This window comes from Scyliorhinus torazame, chromosome 28, assembly GCF_047496885.1.
Source record: "Scyliorhinus torazame isolate Kashiwa2021f chromosome 28, sScyTor2.1, whole genome shotgun sequence".
Classification (NCBI taxonomy): domain Eukaryota; kingdom Metazoa; phylum Chordata; class Chondrichthyes; order Carcharhiniformes; family Scyliorhinidae; genus Scyliorhinus; species Scyliorhinus torazame.
In genome coordinates this window covers 15,896,989-15,913,051 of record NC_092734.1, presented here as the reverse complement: position 1 = coordinate 15,913,051, position 16,063 = coordinate 15,896,989, and the positions used below count along the sequence as shown (strand labels likewise).

The 16,063-nt window shown below is 49.8% G+C and overlaps 1 protein-coding gene across 11 annotated transcripts in view; it reads left to right on the top strand.

Moving 5' to 3' along the window:
* Positions 1-16,063, top strand: part of zmiz1a (zinc finger, MIZ-type containing 1a) — a 1,215,152-nt gene that overhangs the window by 825,476 nt on the left and 373,613 nt on the right. For all 11 annotated transcript variants that reach the window (XM_072491545.1, XM_072491540.1, XM_072491548.1 and 8 more), the window contains one exon: positions 2,579-2,650. The gene's annotated coding sequence lies outside the window, so the exon portion shown is untranslated. The remainder of the gene's footprint in view (positions 1-2,578; positions 2,651-16,063) is intronic.

Sequence of the window (16,063 nt, the reverse complement as noted above, 5' to 3'; positions counted from 1 at the left end):
CATGAGTTTGGTCAGCAAGCCTGGTAAGATATTGAGGGGCTTTCCAGCTGGAACAATGGACGTTTCCCCTTCGTCCCACAGCACAGTGGGCACTTGGACTAGCAGGAGCATTAAAATAAGCGGCCATCTGTCTGAGTGGAGCTCAAGGATCAAACAGGAGATGGGCCAGATCGGGAGGCTCGGTCGGGAGCTATGTTCAATCACTGAGTCTGAGGAAATCCTAAAAGCACAAGAAACAGGAGTAGGCCACTTAGTTCATTGTTAATGCTCCACCATTCAATAAGATCATGGCTTGAGAAAGGTAGACTCCTTCAGATGTGACCGCATGCTCCATATATTTTGTCCCTTTGCTTTCCCTTGTTTTTCCCTATTAGCCGCGCACAGCAGCTCTAACCAAAGAGAACTAACTTGCTCACTGTCCCCTGTGAATGGTACGAGCCAATCGCGAGAGCAATATTTTGCCAACCGGCGGTCTCTCGGGAGTCGATGAAACAATGGAGTTGTATGTGAACGGTTGGCGGGCGGGGTCAAGGGTCACAAGCGCAGGGTGAGCTGGCGAGGTGGGCCTCTCCCCTCTGAGGAGCAGTGCTGGTAGGAAGGTGGCCGCCTATACCTGCACTGACCAACCACGTGTAAGCTGAGAAGCGGCCGCATTTGCTGTTCTCCAGGGAGATTCAATCAGGATTTCTCCCTGTTTCTTGTGGGTGGCTCTAGTGCAGAGGGTGGGTGGATGTGTTGCCGGGGGGGGGGGGGGGGGGGGGGGGGGGATGTGCTGTCAGATGTGGAACTAGGCAGTCTGTGCGAGGTGGGTTTTCCGTCGAGAGGACCAAGTGCTCAGCTCGACACAAGGAAACAACTATGTGGGAAGCAGCAGACATGGTCCCTTATTGGAGGGATGTATTTAATGGCAGGTTTACACCACCACACTCCTCCTTGAATATAACAAGAGGGCCAGTGTACCAAATTCTCCCCGTTTGCACAGCGGGCTGCTTTCCGAGCCGAGTGGTATTAGAACCTTGGACAAAAGAGACTCTCAACGTGCGGCTCATTTGTGTGAATGTGCAGCGAGCGCCACATAGCCACTTTCACAACGAGCCTTCCCCGGGTGTGTGCAGACAGTCGGGGCAGACTGGCAGTGAAGGAAATGTCACTCTTTCTGTCAGGCCTGGGCAATCATTCGCCTTTGTTGCTGGAACAGCTTTGTGTGTGCAATGCCCTATTTATATCACAGTACAGACTGCAGAAGGCAGGACTGTACTTGGGGGTGATGCGTGTCGCTGCTGATTTCTTTTTGTGGAGCCTTTTGTTTTAATAACACCCAGCGTGAATAATAAACGCACTGGAAACCTTTTCCTTGGCCCAGGCAGGCCCTCGGCCTCCACTACCGAACCCGCCCCCGCCTACCCCGGGTTTTCACCAATCTCCAGCTAGGGTCGCGTTCCCGCACAGACAGAGCAGCCGTCACCAGCCTTCCTCCGACTGAAAACATCTGGAAGTGTTTAGGAAATGCAACATGCCGTCCGGAATGTCTCCGAGCCCAGCCGGCCGATTAGTGATGTCTGGATGTCCTGCTACTTTCTGCCCACGCCCCCCCCCCTCCCCCCAGACTTTCCAGAGACAGTTCAAGCATACAGTGTACAGGGTGAGAAGGGAATGAGCCAGCTGCAGGTAGGAGTGTGACACGGGGGTTGCCAGGCACACTGGAGAACAGAATCAGTCAGCTGCACGGGGTGAAAGCTGTTCGGCAAAACTGCGAATTGACACGTGAAAGAATTGACCGCCGTTACGTTTCAGACCCCCCCGCGCCCCCACCCACCCCACTCCAATTCTGTGGGCCCGGTGGCACGGTAACAGATTTAGAGACAGCTGTGGAGCTGGGTGCAGTATCCTGTTGGACTGCTGACCACCACGTTGGTCAAAGACGAAACGGTTTACTCAGCGAAGTAACTATTTACAGAGAGTGAGATAAAGACCACCGTGCTCCAGTCTCCCAAAACTGGCGTGGGAAACCCACGCTCGGCCCCAGGATTCGCGTGGGTCTGGCCCAATTGGTCGAGCGGGTCACATGACCCACCGAGAACCCGCCCCTTAAAGGGGGCACGTTACCACACCGCTTTCCCTCTATCTTCCTGATTAACACATTTTGATAACAATTGGAACTATTTTGCAATATGGTACAACAAATAGAACTCAACACAGTCCCTTTAGATGTTATTAAGTCGGCCCAGGGACTTCCTGATCCTTTGGGAGCATCGTAATTCACAGGCGGGCTCTCCAGCAGTAGAGCTGAGCTCGGTTTCATTCTCAGTGGGTTGACTCTCCACTTGCAAAGGTGTGTCAGTGCAGATAACTCCTGCCGTTCCCACTGGAACATTACTGGGTTCTTCCTCGGGGTAGCTCGCTACATTCACTCAAAGCAACATCACAGACAGGCATGCCAGGGGCGAACTGCACCCCCTGGTTCCTCTTCTCAAATGGCTCAGGTGTTCCTTCACTCTTTTACCTTGAATGTCTATTTCAATTCTGACAAGTTTTGGGGGCCGTGAGTCCTTAATTCTTTTTATCTTTTCCTCAATAGGCTGCAGCCCTTTGGCGTCTACTCTGAACCCTCCTGTGATCCGTACGTCATCTGGATAGAGAACCACCTTAGGTAGGTCCTGCAGTACATTTTCTACCGCACGTTGAAAAATCGCACACGCCCATGAGACTCCGAAAGGAGCCGGGTACTGGTACAAGCTTTTGTGGTATTTACAGTAACAAATTCTCTAGTTGCCTCATCTGATTCTAATTGTTGGTACGCAGGGCTCATATCGGGTTTACTTATATAAACCTGCTAATTTAGTAAATTAATCTTCAATTCTTGGAATTGGGTATTGGTCCAATTTTGCTGCCAGATTCATAGTTAATTTATAGTCCCCACATATCCTAATTGTTCTATCTGGCTTAACAACTGGCACGATGGGAGCTGCCCACTCTGAAAACTGTACAGTCTATTTAAAAATAAATTTAGAGTGTCCATTTCATTTACTTTCCAATTAAGGGGCAATTTAGCGTGGCCAATCCACCTACCCTGCACATCTTTGGGTCGTGGGGGCGAAACCCACGCAAACGCGGGGAGAATGTGCAAACTCCTCACGGACAGTGACCCAGAGCCCGGAGCGAACCTGGGACCCCGGCACCGTGAGGCAGCAGTGCTAACCACTGCACCACCGTGGATAGCACTGACCATCGTGCTTCTTAATCTGGGGGCCAACTGGACCCGGTTTTGTAAATAACAATAGTTTGTTCTCCTACACCTGCATGGGAGGGATCCGTGTCCAGTTCCATTCTGAGTGGCTGACTGTTTGCCATTGACACAATCGCTATTGGGACCATCCTGCCTACCTTAATGTTGTTTAACCTTCAGATCCGTTTTCAGGGTTATTCTCAACACTGTGTACTGGAGTCAGAATGGTTTTTTGGGGCCCCCGGTAGGCTCTGCCTAGTTTTCCATTTGCCCCTAATGTACCCCCTCCTATTGAAGGCAGAACATGCAGCCTCCCTGAATTTACACCTCTCCTGGGGGGTGAACTCCCCCACACTGGTAACATTCTTCATCGCTCCTGGTCTGTGGGGTCCCATTCCCTGCATCTCTGCACTCCCTTTTGGTCTGAGCCTCTTTGCTCGTTACTTTCTGCGCCCTCATCACTGCCGTCACAACTAATGGCAGCTTCCCGTCACACTTGGTGGACCTCGCCTGCTTGCACACTTTGCAGTGCATTCGCCCCTCTTTTGACACTTTCCATAACCTGGGTGATTTCTAATGCCTTCTTCAAAGTAATCTCTGCCTCTGCTAATAATTGATTTTGTATGGCCATGTGGTTAGCACCGCAGACTAGCCTGTCTCTCAACATGTTGTTGAATGCAGACGTGAACTTACACTGTTCAACCATTTGTCTCGGATGTGTCACGAGCGCCACGATTGTCTCCCTTGACGCCCTTGCCGGCGAGTTAAATTTGTATCGCCGCATTATCACCGAGTCCTTCAGTTGATAATGTCCCTTGACTAATTCCACAGGCTCCTCTCAATCTTTTGGAGTCAGGGGCATTTGGAGAAGTCAGACTCCCAATCAGGTTCTAGATTGGAGCCCTGCCGACTGTTAATAGGTTTACCTGCTGCTTCTCTTGTCTCCACCGCACCCCTCCCCTTCCCCCTCACCCATTCCCCCTATTTCATTGCCCTGAAACAATAATTGTTCAACATTTAGCACCCATCGTCCCGTGTTAGGCTTGAATGGCCTAAGTTTCCCAAGACGGGGCATTTTGACACTCTCCGACTGCTGAACAAATTTTCTTCACAAAAAGGCTTCCACACAAGGTCTGCGCTCCCGATTTCTGCTGCATTAAGAAGGCACTTCGATTGATCCTCATCGCCAACTGTAGTAAGCTGTAGGACTGACAACCACCAAATACATCAATGAATAAACTGTTTATTAACGGAAGCAACTATTTACAGAGCACGAGATAAAGACCACCGTGCTCCAGGCTTCCAAACTAACGAGGAAAACCAACAACCGCCCCAGGATTCACCCGGGCCGGCCCAAATGGCCGAACGGGTCACATGACCCTCTGGGAACTCACTACCACAGTGTGTGTGCGTGTGTGTCACTATGTCTGTGTGCCCGTATCACTGTCTGTGTATGTGTGTGTGTGTGTGTGTGTGCACGTGTCAGTGTCTGTGTGTGTGTGTGTGTGCACATATCACTGTGTCTGTGTGAGTGCATTTTTGTGTGTGCATGTGTCACTGTGTCTGTGTGTGTGTGCACGTATCATTGTGTCTGTGTGTGTGCATGGATCACTGTGTGTGTGTGTGTGCATGGCTTTGAGAAAGTAAATCTCCTTTTAACCAGTATTACAAGAACATGCTGGCCTCGGAACATCAACGTGCTTCTAATTATAGAATTGACCCCACCCTCTCCTGACTCCCTGACTTGTTTGACTGGGTGTTTGGGCTATGTTTGGTTGGTGCTGACACTTTTTCACATTCAAACCAATTCCAGTAATAAAACCATTATGGAAGGCAGGTAATTTATAATATTCCAAACCAGCTTGTAAATAATGAATAAATGTAAACACTCCATAATTTTAGTGCATTGAGCCAGGTGACTTTGGCAATTATTTAACATCTATCATAAATTGCTCAAGCATGCTGCACAGTTCAGAATTATGGATTCAAGGATTTAAATGCTTTGTTTACCGCTATAAGACAAAACAATTATCAAGTAAAAAGGCTCCATTAATATGCAAATGCGGTGCTTGTCTCTTGAGCGTAAGATACCAAATCACGCTGCTGGATTCTTTCTGTGTTGCTTTGTTACGGCTTTATCTCTGTAATGCAGTCATTGAGAAGTTTGTTCAAAGTTGATCAGTTGGATTACTGCTGTGAGTGAGTTGCAGTTTGCTCCAAGCGGCTCTCTGGATGGAAGTTACGACGACACTACGGTGCTTTACCCCTTTAAAGTCCTTGCAATCATTCCGTCCCACCCAGTTGCCATCAGTTAGCACCACAAGGGCAGGGACGTCCCGAGAGACACACTAAGCCATTGAGTGAGTTTTCAATGCATACTTTTCATGTTTTCCACGGTGCATTCCTGGCAGCATCACCAGTGAACACAGCACATTTTCTATTCCTGACGTGAGCTGAAAATTGACTGGAATTGGCCATCCTCATTGTCTAGAAATATCGGCAGCATTGGAAATCTGAAATTAGAAGCGGAAAAAAACAGAGAAACACGGCAAAAATGTCGGTTTATATTTCTGGTGTGGTTCAACTGGTCAAGTGCAGTAAATAGGAATCCACCTCATCGTCCTGCTGTTTATTGATCTACCATTTTTACCTGTCTATCTCTGGCTGTCTGGGCCCTTTCCCCCGACGTGCGTCTCCTTCACCCAAGGGGGATGAAAGGAGCTCTGCTGTTACCATGCAAAACCAGCAGTGGGCAGCCTCTGGTACGGGGGCCACATGGGATGTTGGCCTTCATTGCGAGAGGTTTCGAGTACAGGAGCAGGTTGCAATTGTACAGGGCCTTGGTGAGGCCACGCCTAGAATATTGAGTGCAGTTTTGGTCTCCTTCGCTGAGGAAGGATGTTCTTGCTCTCGAGGGAGTGCAGCGAAGGTTTACCAGACTGATTCCAGGGATGGCGGGACTGTCATATGAGGAGAGATTGACTAGGTTGGGATTGTTCTCGCTGGAGTTCAGAAAAATGAGGGGGAATCTCATAGAGACTTATAAAATTCTTACAGGACTAGACAGGGTAGATGCAGGGAAGATGTTCTCAATGATGGGTGTGTCCAGAACCAGGGGTCACAGTCTGTGGATTCAGGGTAAACCATTTCGGACAGAGATGAGGAGACATTTCTTCACCCAAAGTGTGGTGAGCCTGTGGAATTCATTATCACAGGAAGTAGTTGGTGCTAAAACATTGAATATATTCAAGAGGCAGTGAGATATAGCACTTGGGGAGAATGGGATCAAAGGCTATGGGGAGAAAGCAGGATTAGGCTATTGAGCTGGATGATCAGCCATGATCGTGATGAATGGCGGAGCAGGCTCGAAGGGCCAAAAGGCCTCCTCCTGCTCCCATCTTCCATGTACCTATGTGAGATATTTTGTTAACAGTTGTCCACGTGCAGAGTTGGCACGTTCCGCTGATTTCCATCCGCATAGTATTTTTCCTACCAGTATGACTGAAGTGTAAAGCGAGTGAAGTGAGGTGTGAGCCGTTCTGTGGCCAATCAAGTGTAAATATGTATTTTGCTTTTGCCACTTGTAGTTCCATTATTATGTGAATGGTGAAGTATTTTCTATAACTTTTATAAAATATTTGGCGAGTATTAAATGCCTTTAATCTTACTCAAGGGCCATGGTCAGTCAACAAGCCCGATTACAACCTTGCGGCCCGCTGAGGTGAAGGAGGCCCACTCATGCGGCCTACTCACAGGCTCAGGTTGCTAGATCACTTGTAAGCGGAGTGAATGAAGGCCGTGTCTATCTCAAATAGTCAAAACCGAGAGGCTCTGTATTCAAAATCTTGGAGAGAATTTACCAAACATTTTCATCCCTCAAGAACAGGACGAGGTTGACAAGTAACATCATGAGGAGACAAAGAACTTTATACAATTCTGGTTGCAGTGAATAACTTTTTCAAAAGCCCCTCTGCCCTTTGAGGCATTTAAAGGGAAGTTAGATAAATGCATGAAGGAGAAAGGAATAGAACTACATGTTAATGGAGTTAGATTAAGTTAAATGGGAGGAGGCTTGTGCAGCGGATAAAAAACAAAGACCTAGATCGGATGGGCCAAATGGCCTGCTATGAATTCTCTAATTCTCTGCATCACCCACCGCAGCTTCAGGCCTACGTGGAGTATGACCCCATCGTGCTCCATATTGGGCCATCGTTGTGTGTTATTATTTTCCTTGATTAGTACGGATGGCAGATGGCAGGATGTACACTCTGCCTCGGGGCCTTTGCAAAGGGGCAGCGTGGTCTGCAGTACAGCCGACTGCACAATTGCTGTCAATAACTGGTGTGATCAGGCAGCGGGAGACGTGCCTCCGCAGAGTGGGCCAGCTGATCATGTTTTATCCTTTGGAGATTAACCTCATCTCTGTCGCTTTGCCGCACCATCTATTGCCCTGTCTGCAAAGCCGTGCGTTTGATTAACGGACCGGTTTTGGGGGCGGGCCTCCCCACCGGGCTGGCGAGGAGCGAAGCTCTTGCCCCCCCCCCCCCCCCGCTATTTAAAATCGTCGCCTTGCTGTACTTTGTTACAGTTGGGACGTTTGGGCACCAAACGCAATCTGATTCTGGTTTCATCTCAAAACTGCCTCAGATTGGAGCTTTATCCCCTTGTTTTGGCTGTGGGATGTTCATAAAACTGTTCAGACGGAGGCCCGATCATGAGCAAAATATTGGAGGAGAACGGACCGTTTCAGAGAGACCATCCTCAAGCTGAGGGAAGGAGAAGGATTCTTTCGGACTAACTACTTGTCTTGCTCTGGCTGATGGTTCACCATGGCAGGGCAAGGGATTTGGGGGGGGGGGGGGGGGGGGGGGGCCGGGCGGTGGAGAACTAATGTGATGGGCCAAATGGCCTTCTTCTGTTGCCTTATTCCCACAGTTTGAATCCTGGGAGGGGATTCTGACTGAGCGATCTTTCCAGAAAAGCTGCCTCTTCCGAACAGAATAAAAAGCGGAACACGACTGAAAACGGGCCTCTTTCTCAAAATCATCGGCTTTAAGATCCAGCAACTTAAATATGAGGGACATCATTGGCAGGGAAGAGGCAAAGAGGCCCATCAAGCCCACACCGACCCTCCAAGGTGCCTTTTGAACGCAGGCCCCACTCCTTCGCCCTATCCCTGTAACCGCACCCCACCTGCACATCCCTGGACACTAAGGGGCAATTTGTCACGGCCAATCCACCTAACCTGCACATCTTTGGACTGTGGGAGGAAACCGGAGCACCCGGAGGAAACCCACACACAGACGGGGAGAACGTGCAAACACCGCACAGACAAGGCCAGAATTGAACCTGGCGCTGAGAGGCATCGGTGTTAAGCCTGCCGTACCTGGCTTGAAGTGGGTATATTTTGAAACCCGCTGTGAGTTTAATAATGCAAGGCGTCCAATTCAGCAACAGCTTGAAGCCATCCGCTTTATACCTCTCACAAGATTTGGAAGGGGCGGGGTAAATTTCAGACCAACCTCCTTGGCACTCTGGCCTAATCTGGACAGAAGGAGCAGCAGACCAAATGAAGAACTTTTGCTTCTATCGCTGACCGCCAATGAACTACCCTGATGTGTGGCTGCTGAGCGTGTGTGGGAACATGTTGATCGATGGCACAAACAGCATTGAGATAATAACCAAATCATCTGCCTTTGCTGGCAATTGTTAAGGGGTGACAGTATTCCAGCAAGCCACGAAGCTTCCTCTTTATTCTTCTAACAGTGCCCTGGGATCTAAGTTTGCAACAGGTTTATTGACAAGAATTTTAAAATATTCCTGCAGCCACAAAATGTTGGCACTCGTGTTACAGCTAAGCCTCTATCTTTCTATGGTGTGTTTACTCTGTGTTGAGTCCACAACCGGGATTAACCAATCAAGCACAGTGAGCATGGATCAGTTACCAGACTCGCGTAATCAGGCACAGAGCAGTTGAACACTGCCTGTGATTTGGATTGTGTTTTGATGCTATGTTGTCGGGGGGGAAAACCCATGCGAACTCGAGGAGGTCCTCCGCTAACATCATTGGAGCTTTTTAATGTCCTCCACCTTTGATGGTGAGATGAGGAATTCGGCCAAGCCGGCTCTGCGAACGAACGTACTGGGGAGAGCGGGTGGGAGTGGGGGCTGCAGGGACTGCAGAAAGCAGCTAGTCTGAAATAAATGCAGGCCGAAGCAATCAGGGATAATTACAACTTGGGTTCTGCTGTAGACTGTCAGCAAAGCCTGATCACATCCTCCTCCAGTTATGTCCTGTGTTCTGTTATGGCCCAGGGTTTAGAGAACCCCAAAGTGTATCATGGAGTTCACCTGACCCACAACTTTTAATAGATTGTGGTGTGGGGAGCACACGGCCCACTCTACAGGTGTGGTACAGCAGAAATGGAAAAGTATTTTTTAAAGCAAAACAATGTTTATTCTATGAACTCAAGTTAACCTTTTTAAAACATACAGTGAACATCTTAGCAACCATCAATTCAAATACAACCCCCAAAGAATACAACACTAAGTAATCCTTTAAACTTTCCTTTTAACATCCATAAGACTTAAAACACCTTTTACCAGAAACACATCAGGTTAAAGTCACTGTTGTTATTAGTTTTAAATCACCAGGATCGATTTACTGTCTTTAGATTACAGAGAGAGATTCATACACCTTCTGGCTGTGACTGCAGCTATCCAGCTCTGAAAACGAAACTAAAACACACCCTGCAGCAAACAGCCTAAAACGAAAGTAAAAAGCTGACAGACAGCCCAGCTCCACCCACTCTCTGACATCACTGCAGTAATAAACACCCATTTCTTAAAGGTACTCTCACTACAGGTATTTATATACACATCCATTTATAAACACCCATTTCTTAAAGGTATCCATTTCGAAAAGAGCATCGATAGCCAGCAGTGAGCAACAAGATAGTAATCCAGCAGAGTATTTCTGTCGTGTGATAAACACTTGAACAAACAATGATTGGCAGCAGATGCCCAGGAACATCACCAGGTTTATGTGGAATATTCCATAGCAAACAAATATTGTGCATGCCGGAAGAGAGAGGAAGACAGTACCGTTTATGCCTCTCAGGGCTGTCCCAGAGTGCTTCGCCACAGAATTAATACACTTTTGGGATCTTGCTGTGCGCACGTTTGCTGCCAGGTTTCCAAAATTACTGCCCTCCGAAGAGTACTTCATTGACTGCAGTGTGCTTTGGGATGGGCAGTGGTCATGAAAGGCGCTCGACAAATGCAGGTCTTTTTCTTTGCAGTGACTGTTGCAATGTAGGCAAATGTGACCGGCAGGTTGCACATTGTGGAATCCCAAAGCTCCAGTGAGCGGCATAACCAGTTAGTCTGCACTTGGTTGAAGTCAGTTGAAAGCACCGCCATGAGCAAGTCACTGGCCGATCGCCCTGCTCCGCTTCCAGTAGCGCTGCGAGACCGTTGACAGAAACAGGGAGGTGGGACATTGTGTTGACACCGCCCGCACCAAGGTTAGCACCGCCTGCGATGCGGCGCTCCCCCTGCGGCGACTGCACTCTGAAAGGAATTTCTCCGCGGGGACATTGCTGAGGCGCCGTGACTGCGGCGGCGGCGTTGCAACCAGGGCGGGTCGACCGAGTTCCCAGAGTGAGGCCTGGACCCACAGCACCCGACTCCGTGCTGAGCGAGGCAGGCGGACTGTGGCTTCGGAGACAGGAGTCAATGGAAAAGATTAGAAGGTGAGGGCCTGAAGGGCAGTACTGCAATGTGCCCGGGAACCCCATTGTGTATCCAGTGTATTTTCCAACTGGGGATGAGGACCTGGAATCCCGTGGGATGTGTAGTTTTCCGCGCGCGTGTTAGATAGGTTCACACACAGACGACTACAATCCCTGTCACTACTAATGGTGATTATTGCAAAAATAGATCGCAGGGCACCCAGCGCAGAGTGGGAAAGGCCGCGTTCGGTCTGGGCCACAGTGCAGGGGCTTGGAGTTTTTATTTTAACCAGGTACCGATACAAACTGATCCCATTATCCCCGTGGACAAGGGGAGTTGTTAAGTGCGGGGACTCCTCCGTATGCGCTGAACTCATCTAAAATGGGAAACACATTGTCTTCATTATTTGCAAGTATTGAATGAACATGGTTACCGTGGTAACCGCCATCTGAGGCCAGGCTTATTTCAGGGCAGTGAATGGGTTGGATGAACAAAGTGAGCTCAGAATCGACAAAGAACAAGAACCGTCAGTAAGATCAGTAAACCCAGCATTTCTTTCTCCCGTTTCTTTCTCCTCCAAACGCAAATCTATTTTTTGGGTTTGAATTAAAGAGCAATAAGTGATTTAAAAAAATATATATATTGTTAGTCCAGAAACAAGTCAGGCAGGAAAGATTCCTCGTTTTATTTTAGCTGTTTCTGTCGAGTGTCTGAAAGGGAATGACCCCCAGCCAGCCCTTTTCAAAGGAAATGTTGAGGTTTTCAAGATTAACAGTTTGCCCAATGTTCGATCGGATGACAATTGATTTGCGTTTATGCTACACGGCCTCTGTAAAAAAAAAAACATTCGACAGCGATGGAAACAAAGGAAATTCGGGGAAGAGGGTTTGAGGTGGAAGGTGTGGGGGTGGCACAGGACTGAGGTGGAGGGGTTTAGGGAGGGAGGGGACTTCAGCAGGACAGGCCCAGTGCAGAGGAAACCTCTGCCACCACTGATAGGCCGCAGAGGGCTCCAGGGGTCAGGAACTCTCGGGAACCAGGCGTCTGCGTGTGGGGGCGTTGTGGAGGCACATGGGACACTCCGTGAAGTTGGAACCATGCTTCGCTTCCAAAAGGGCAACCGCAAACGGGAGCACCGGGTCGTCCAACTTTGTTCAGGGTTGTGAGGGGGGGTGCAGAGGAAGGATAGGGACCAGGAGGTATTTCTCCCCTGGAACACTATGGGGTGGGAGTGGGGCAGGGGTCGAGGGGTGTTTGGGGGGGGGGGGTCCCTCGGGGCAGGACAACAAGCCTGTCAGCGGGCAGTTTTAAATCTCATTTCCACAGAATTTAGTGAGGCACGCCTCTGCAAGTTCCCATCAGCCTCTGCTCAATGACGGTGCCATTTGTAGTCGGAGTTGTAATTTTGTAATTGAAGGTGGGGAGAAGGTACCACACTCGGGGGACGCCATCCCATCTGATTGGTCGCCAATAGTGGGCCCCGCCGGGACTGCCAGCAGGCGGCCCATGGGCCCCGGAGTCAGGCACGTCTGGGGTCGTGGGTGGGGAGGGTCTGGCCATTTAGAAGGTGCGGGGGGGAGGGGCTACTATCTTAGTTGGGCTGCCTCCTGATCCACCAGGGTCATCCCCTGACCTCTTCCCACACCGCTGTATTGTGGAGTTGAGCTTTGGGGGTTGGGCACGATGATGGCGGCCTCGGCCACGCCCCTTCATTTACATGCCTGCTGCTGTGTGAAAACACATCCGCCCTGGGGTCACCTAAGATGCGGTCTGATTTGCGGCCTTTGGAAGAGCACAAATTCCAGTTTCATGGTGGTAAGGAGCTGGGAAGTGCACCTGGCTTTGACTGGAAAACCAAACACCAGGTCTGATGATCCATTGAGTAGGGTGGACATTTCGGCCAGTGCTAAAGCAGAATGAAAATATGCCCGGGTCTTAAACTGGAAAGTGGGATTTAAGTCATTGTGTTTGCACTTCCATTGACACCAACTGGAGAATGGGGGTGATTAATTTAATGTCCACTGTTGCTTCTGGCCACAGCTCCATCATGGCCAGAAACCCTCGAGATTCAGACCAGGTGCTTCCACTGCCTTCAGCATAATGGTGTCCTGCCTGCAAAGCAACTAAGAAGAAATCAGGAGAGAGATCAGAGGAAATGCAGCCACAGAAACTCCCAAAACTTTCTTCCTGGCTGTGGCAGGCTTCATTCTCGGCCTACGCACGCAGGCCAGAAATGTGCTTATTCTATTGTGTTGTCAATTCCCACTCACCCAGATAGCCAGCAGTCCGGGGAGGGAGGGTCTCCAGCCCAGCAGTGAAAATCATTTTGACATTCAAGACAGCTGTTTCTTCCCAGTCTGTGTGCCTGTGTGTATGTGTGCATACCTGTGTGTGTGCATGCCTGTGTGTGTGTGCGTGTCTGTGTGTGTGTGTATACGCATGCCTCTGTGTGTGTGTGTGTGTGTGTGTGTGTGTGTGTGTGTGTGTGCGTGCGTGCATGCGTGCATGCCTGTGTGTGTGTGTCTGTGTGTGTGTGCCTGTGTGTGCATGCCTGTGTGTGTGTGCGTGTCTGTGTGTGTGTGTGCCTGTGTGTGTGTGTCTGTGTGTGTGTGTGCATGCCTGTGTGTGTGTGTGTGTGCGCGTGTCTGTGTGTGTGCCTGTGTGCATGCCTGTGTGTGCGTGTCTGTGTGTGTGTGCCTGTGTGTGCATGTCTGTGTGTCTGTGTGTGCATGCCTATGTGTGTGTGTCTGTGTGTGTGTGCCTGTGTGTGCATGCCTGTGTGTGCGTGTCTGTGTGTGTGCCTGTGTGTCTACACATGCCTCTGTGTGTGTGCGTGTCTGTGTGTGTGCATACCTATGTGTGTGCGCACGTGCCTCTGTGCGTGTGTGTGCCTGTGTGTGTGTGTGTGCGTGTGCGCGTGTTTGTATGCTGTCAGAACGCAGACAGAATATCCTGTTGTCGGGAATCCTGTATTTTCCTGAGATGTAATTCTGGTTTGCAGTTTCTGCTTTTTGCATCAAACATTCAAAACCGAGATTGTATCTGCCGGCCCGCGGGGCTGTGGATGTTGATCCACTGGAACTATTTTTTTTTAATTTCAAATTATTTTTTTCTATTCAGGTGCACTTTAGCGTGGCCAATGCACCTCGCCTGCCCATCTTTAGGTTGTGGGGGTGAGACCCACGCAGACACGGGGAGAATGTGCAAACTCCACACAGACAGTGACCCGGGTAGATCCTAGCCCTGGTAATATCCTGATGCCGTTAGTGTTCTGACCAACACCCCCCTCTCGCACAACCAGAAAGAGATTAGTTGGCCATCTATCTCCTTGCACTCTCTGCAATGCTGCTTTGCTGTATAAGACTCCCAGCACTTCAAAGTCATTCTTTGTACGAGCGGCACTCTGAGGCCTTCTCGGAAGACATGATAAGACAAGCTTTCTGCTTTTTTTCTCTTTCAAACACACACTTAGCGGTGGGGATCCTCCCACACGAAGCATTCCTAGGCTGAGAATAAAGCTGGGGTGGTTTGGAGGTGACAGTGTGCGGTACCCGGGCTGCTGAGGCAGTGTTTTTGTGCTCATCAAACTCACTCAGAAGAAATGCCCTGGAGTCGCGGAGGGCCAAGAATCACTGAATCCCTGCAGTGCAGAGGGAGGCCATTGAGCACATCGAGTCTGCACTGACCCTCTGAAAGAGCTCTCTACCTAGGCCCACTCCCCAGCCCCATCCCCGCAACCCCACTTAACCTGCACATCCCTGAACACCAAGGGGCGGCTTAGCATGGCCAATCCACCTAACCTGTACATCTTTGGACTGTGGGAGGAAACCGGAGCACCCGGAGGAAACCCACGCAGACACGGGGAGAACGTGCAGACTCCGCACAGACAGTCACTCGGAGCCGGAAGTGATGCCGGGTCCCTGGCGCTGTGAGGCAACAGTGCTAACCACTGTGCCATCCCGAGAAAAGGTGAAGTGGCTGCCCGTCACGTTACTTCAACACGAATAAATTGCGCCCAAATAGATTTCAACAAAGTTCTTCAAGGAGGTGTTTTATCTTGTCACGGCCAGCTCCTGGTCCCAATGTAGCAGGAGCCTCCAGTTTCTGTGTAAATCCCTTCACGTTACGGCCTTATCTGGCCCTCTTCAGCACACCCTGCACCCCTCCCCTGATTTATACTTTGGTGCCATCGCTGACAGCTGTACATTGGCCATGTAAGCTTCAAATTCTTGGAATTCCGTACCTTACCTACATCCCCATCACCTCTCACTCCTACAAGGCCCTCCTTCAAAACCCACCCCCTGACTGAACTATTGACTACCCTTTCCAATACATCCTCCTTTGGGTAGTGCTCACCGTATGTCGACCCACAACATTTGGCCACAAGGAAATCCTTCATTTTTCATCCACCTCGCTTAAAGGTAGACCGCTGACCCTGACTGCTATAAAGCTCAGTGCCCAACTCTGTGTTTAAAGCAATGCAGCAGAGACCAGGGTTTGAAGTAGGAGTGTTCTGATCTTCTGTGTGTGTGCATGTGTGCGTGTGTGTGTGTGTGTGTGTGTGCGCCTGTGTGTGTGTGGGGCGGGTGTATTAAACATTCCCAGAAATGGAACTAATCTCTCTCAGTTGTCACTCGCAGGCCCCACTGGAACAGAAAATGGATTATTTAAAAACTTAGGTTTTCTCCTTGCTCCACTCCACGTCCTTGCGAGCTACGACCATCTGAAATGGGAGACATTGAAAATCTTGGCACCGTTCTCTGCTGCCCGTGTGCTGTAACCGTGATCGTTCACAGCAAGCCCCTTGAGAACATTGCCCGCGTAAAAGTCAAGCCCTTCACCTTTTGCCGAAAAGGTCTCAGAACTGTGACTTTTCCACGAGGCTTTGAGATACTTGCCAGAGACTCTGCCTGCTGCGGGCGGTATATAAATGCAGGTTGTTACAACTGTTCTTCTTATTGTGTTGATGTGACGTATGACCAGCCTCCCTTCAAAGCTTCAGATACACAACCCTGCAAAGGATTCCCCCCCCCCCCCCGTGTTGAAATCGGGACCGAAAACCGTTCCGTATGCTTCATGTGCTCTCCCCTATGTGGGCACCCA